The following is a 5670-nucleotide window of genomic DNA, read 5'->3' on the forward strand; positions in this document are numbered from 1 at the left end:
ACATCATTCAAACCCAGAAGGAACATAAACATCATTCAAACCCAGATTCAACAGAATAAAAAAAGTCCCAAAAACAGAACATCATTCAAACCCAGATTCAACATGAACATCATTCAAACCCAGATTCAACATGAACATCATTCAAAAACAGAATATCATTCAAACCCAGATTCAACAGCATCAAAAAAGGTCCCAATAACATCATTCAAACCCAAATTCAACATGAACAACATTCAAACCCATATTCAACAGAATCAAACCCAGAAAGTCAAACCCCCAAGATTCAAAACCATATTCAACAGAATCAAACCTGCAACAAAAACACAAAGATTCAAACCCAGATTCGAACACCCACCACCAGATTCAACAAAAATTAAAACCCAGATTCAACAAAATTCAAACCCAGATTCAACAATAATAAACCCCAGATTCGAACACCCACCACCAGATTCAACAAAATTAAAACACAAAGATTCAAACCCAGATTCGAACATCCACCACCTGCCATCGAGCACACACCGCCTCCGACATCGACACTCCAATGTTTTATCTCCGATGTTTTATCTCCGATGAACGGTGCTGGACGGTGGCGGGGGAGACGGTGACGGTGGCGGAGGAGACGGCGGCGGCGGCGACCAAGTTTTTAACTCCGATGAACGAGGGGGGAGAGAGAGAAACAGTGGTGGGCGACGGTTTCACCCCCACCATCAATCATCATCATCATCATCTTCAACTGATTAACAGTGGTGGGTTGCCGGCAAAGGGGAAACAGAAGGGGCAGGTGGTGTCTTTAGAATTTAGGAAGAGAAGGAGTCAAGTAGGTTGAGGAGAGGAAATGAAGTTTTAAAATGGTGGAGGAGAGAGACTACTGAAAACTATTAATGAGGAGAGAGGGTGGGAAATGACATTTGGAGTAAATGACCATAATACCCTTTGGGGTGTGATAGAAGGGTAAATAACCGTGTTTTAACATGTGTAAATATAAGGTTTTAAGTGTTTATTATCATAAAACATGGTTACTTTGAGTGTGTTTCTATTTATAGGTACCTAAAGCTTAAAGGATGGATATTGAAGCTAAACGGGAGGTTTTCGGGAAGATTTATGAAGGTTAGAAGCTTACACACAAGTTGGGAGTTGAAAAATGCGAAAAATGGTGAGAAACCAGTACTTGGCGCAAGAAGAAACCAGTTTGGCGCAACTTGGTGTCAGTGTGGGCGCAATACAGATGCTAATCAGTCAGGGGCGCAACCTTGTGCCAGGGGGGCGCAACCTTGCGCTGACAGCAGATAGTCACGCGAAAATTCAGGATTTCACTTTATTTTAAGATATCTTCAACCCCAAAACGAGATATTCCCTAACCCTAGCCGTTTTCCACTTCCCAAGGACGAATTTTTGAGTGCCCAACCTCAATTTTCATCAATCTTTCATGCAATCAAACATCCAAGACAATCAAGAAGATCAAATCATGACTATGAGTGGCTAGATTCTTTTGTGACCACCTCCGGGTGGATGGTTCATGTATGTGAAACTCAAACCTTGTTTATTTAGTTTTTTTTGGATTGTTTTTCATAACTTGAAGAATACTTGTGGTTTAGTTTTGTTTTAAAGAATTGTGAGTGTTGCAATTATTCATCTTTTACCATTCGCATTCGGTTTTCTTGCATCATGAGTAGTTTGGTTATTGGGTGGGTTCTTGGCACTTATGATTTGGTAATTAAATTGCATAGGTTATTATTAAAAACTTGTCTTTGATTATCAATCAAACTAAACCATTAACAAGACCTTTTGGTATCTATCTAATTAAACAAGTTTGGGTGAATCATTGAACCGGAAATCCGGAGGGGGTTGCTTTTCTTTAAAATTGATAACTTTCTTAATTCTTCTCGATCAAAAATCTCAAAATGCAATCAAAGCAATAGTTTTTCTTAGTTTTAGTTAATCTAGGTTTCTACAATCAACACTAACCACATATTCCCTGTGGAGACGACCCTACTTACCCTTGCTAGTAAAGGTACTTAGGACCAAATTTTAAACTTGTTTTTGACCGACCTTTCGACATTGATCAAAATGGCGCCGTTGCCGGGGAATCGGTGCGCTTAGTGTTAGTCAGTTGTTTTTATTAAAAAAAAATTCAAAAAACCTAAAAATTAGAAAAACCAAAAAAAAACCAAAAATATTTCTTTTTGCTTGTCTTTTATTTGTTTTGTTCCGTATTACGCTTGGTTTCTTGTTTGTCTGTGTGCAGGTGATTCTCGTGTTGCATGCATACCAGGTTTTCAAAGAAATCCTCACCGCTCTTATTTGATCCAGAAATTGAGAAGACTGCTCGACAGAATCTAGTTCTTCTCCGTTCAGCAGTGAAAACTAACGCTCAGTCAACAACAGTTGTTCAAGATCTTGAACAAGCAGCTCACGAAATGGCTGATCAAGAGCCACAAAACCAAGCCCAAAACGATCCAATCCCGCCCATTCCAGATCCACCAATCCCTCAAAACCAGAACCAAAACCAGCCTAATAACCAAAATCAGAATCAACCACCACCACAACCATTTCCACAATTCAACCCAGGCCCACAAAACCAACCTGGGAATCTAAATCTCCAACATAGGGAAATTTTTCGTCTTAACCAACCACAACATCAACACGGGTATGATGAGGATCCCAACCACAGAGAAGGCAGTGTTCATACATGGGAATCCGGTTGGGAAGATGATGATTATCAAAACCACTATGATGGGAGATATGCTGATTACAGATACGACGAAGGGTATAATGTTAATCAAGGACACCCAGTACAACAACAGGTCAACCAAAGAAATCACATCCAGCGGCCGATTCCACAAAATCAAGTTCATAATAGAGTCCCGCAGTTTAATGCGGGAAGAGCTAATAATCGGTTTAGGGGTGAGCAGATACAGTTTATGGATGGTGTCCCACAAGTCGTTCAAGGGGCACCAATTCAAGGCGTTGAAGGTCACTGTCGACCTGTTATAGTACCCAACTCATCAACTATAGTTACACCGGTGGGGATTAATAATCAACCCTTCGAGGTGAGGCCTCAATACTTAGGCCATTTGCCTGAATTCTATGGAAAAAGAACCGAAGAACCATACTTGCACATTGCAAGTTTTGATTCAATTTTCCAGACTATTGGAGGGTCAGGGTTCACAAAGGATGAGGTGAAGCTAATGTTGTTTCAATTTACCCTGAAAGACAAGGCACGCCAATGGTTCGCAACATTACCTTCTGGGAGTATTTACACTTAGCAAGAGATGCAACATGTATTTTTGGAGGAGTATTACACAATGAACAGAACCAGTGAAGCTCGGGATGCAATCAGAGCATTCCAGCAACATTCAGGGGAAGCGTTCCATGAGGCATTCACAAGGTTTAAGGAGTTGCTGAGGAAATGCCCGCATCATGAAATTCAGACATGGGAATTGATCAAGGCATTCTATGATGGGCTACTTCCAGATGATGTAAGAGATCTTATCGCCATCAGCAATGGTACGTTTCTCACGAACACCGAGGCTGCAGATTGGGCATACTTGGAGAGACAAAGTGCCACTTCGAAAAGACAGGCACAATCTAGCAGGAGGGCGAGATCGAGTTCATCAAAGTCAGTTGATTATGAAGCTGAGGAACGAGTTGAGAAGTTGAGGCATCAAAACTTATTGCTTGAGCGTCAGTTAGCTCAAATGAACCTTGGAAAAGGGTGTGAAGTTAAAACTGCCAATACGTTTGCGGTGTGCATTGAATGTGGAGAGTTAGGGCATCAAGTCGGAGAATGTGCTGTGTTGGGTGGTCAGACCGATGAAGTGAATCAAATCTATGGTGAACGAAAGCAATATGATATGAAATCGAATACATATCATCCAGGTTTGCGAAACCACCCCAGTTTTAGTTATGGTAATTCTACTAATCAGTTGAACCCCAATTTTCAGGTACCTAACCAAGGAGGTCAACAGTATCAGAATCGGCAAGGAAATTACTCGCAAGGAGGTTACCAGAATCGGGGTCAATACAATCAAGGGCCTCAAGCCAACAACCAACAGCAAAATCAAAGCAATTATCAAGGGAGTTGGAGGAATCAAGGCAACCAGCAAGGTAATTCTTCAGGTGGTGGAGGCGACTCGAGTGATTCGAAGCTAGATGCAATCATGTCATTTATGAAGGATATTCAGAAGGATAATGAGGTTAGAGACAAAACTTCGAAAGCAATGTAGAAACAGTTGGGGCAGCTAGCAGAAGATCTAGCTCAGCTGAGAAGAGATCCAGGTAAGTTGCCAAGCACTACCACAGTTAATCCAGCACATCAGTCATCTAGCTTAAAGAATGGAAGAAATGTGCACATCAATGCGGTAAGTGTTCGTCCAACTTTTGACACTGGTAGCGTTGAGGTAGCTCCACCATCACAAGTAGTTGAGGAGGAGGTGGTTGATGCGGCTGTCGTGGGCCACTCAAAAAAAATAAATAACCTAACTTTACCTATAGACAGGGTAAGTCGGGTGTCGAATCCACGAGGAGCATGTGGTTAGTGCTACACGTTTTGTTTGTAAATTTTACTAAACTAACTGATGATTACAAAACTAATATGGAATTAAAAACACATGAAACTAGTTGCAATTAAGAAAAAGATTGAGTCTTAATAAACAATGATGAGAAAAGGTGAGCACTCCGGGTTTCAGATTCTGTAATTACTAATAACCTAGTTCTGATTTTATTGGATGCTATTGATTGAATAGTAAATCTGTCACATCTACCAATTACCTATGCAGTTCAAAATCTTAATATTAATTGATGAGATAAATATTAAAACAAACATACATAGAAATCATTCAATCAACAAAAGCATAATTGGATTCAACACATAATTAAAACTCTGACTGTCACTCAGGATTTGTCTGTCACACAAATTATATAATCATGCAAATAGCCGGCTGTCACCCGACTACAAATCCAAATCTCAATACAAAACAGAAACTAGAATTAAAAGTGTCTCACAAGAATCATTCACCCGAAGTGTTCACGAGAGATTTAGCGGCTCATGATACTCGTACGATCTTCAAGGGCCTTGTAGAAAGTCGAAAGCCTGATTGAATCGGTGTTGTGCGGATGATTAATGATGAAAGAGGATGAATTGAGACCCAAGGATGATGTTGTGATGTGATGATGATCTCCAGATGATGTGTGCGGCTCCCTTAATTCGATGATGATAGGTCCTGATTCAAGAGCTCCCCTCTCTTGTTGATGTTGGGCTGCCTCCAAATCAATGATTGGTCTCCAAAAGTCCACCGGCCCACAGTTGTTTTTATGGCTGCTCCTTTTTTCGAGATGATGAAGGGTGATGTTGGGCCAATGTGGAGCCCAAACTAATTAAATGTTCCAATAATCGAGATATCTCAGATATGATATTGGTGATGTTTTGTGGTTTATAAGAGCCAAAGGTAATAAATGTTGCTGCCAATATTCTTCACGTAATGGAGGCTACTCAAATCGTAGGTAATAATGATGTCTTATGTTGATATCTATAAGTGGTTGATTTGAGCCAAAAAGTCAATCCAATTTCTTTTGCACGTGATGGTGGCTACTCATAAATCCTCCCCCAAATCGATGATAGTGATCTCTTTATTTTAAGAACTGATAATAAATATTATGGCTGCCAAACTT

This window comes from Helianthus annuus, chromosome 1 (assembly GCF_002127325.2).
Source record: "Helianthus annuus cultivar XRQ/B chromosome 1, HanXRQr2.0-SUNRISE, whole genome shotgun sequence".
Classification (NCBI taxonomy): domain Eukaryota; kingdom Viridiplantae; phylum Streptophyta; class Magnoliopsida; order Asterales; family Asteraceae; genus Helianthus; species Helianthus annuus.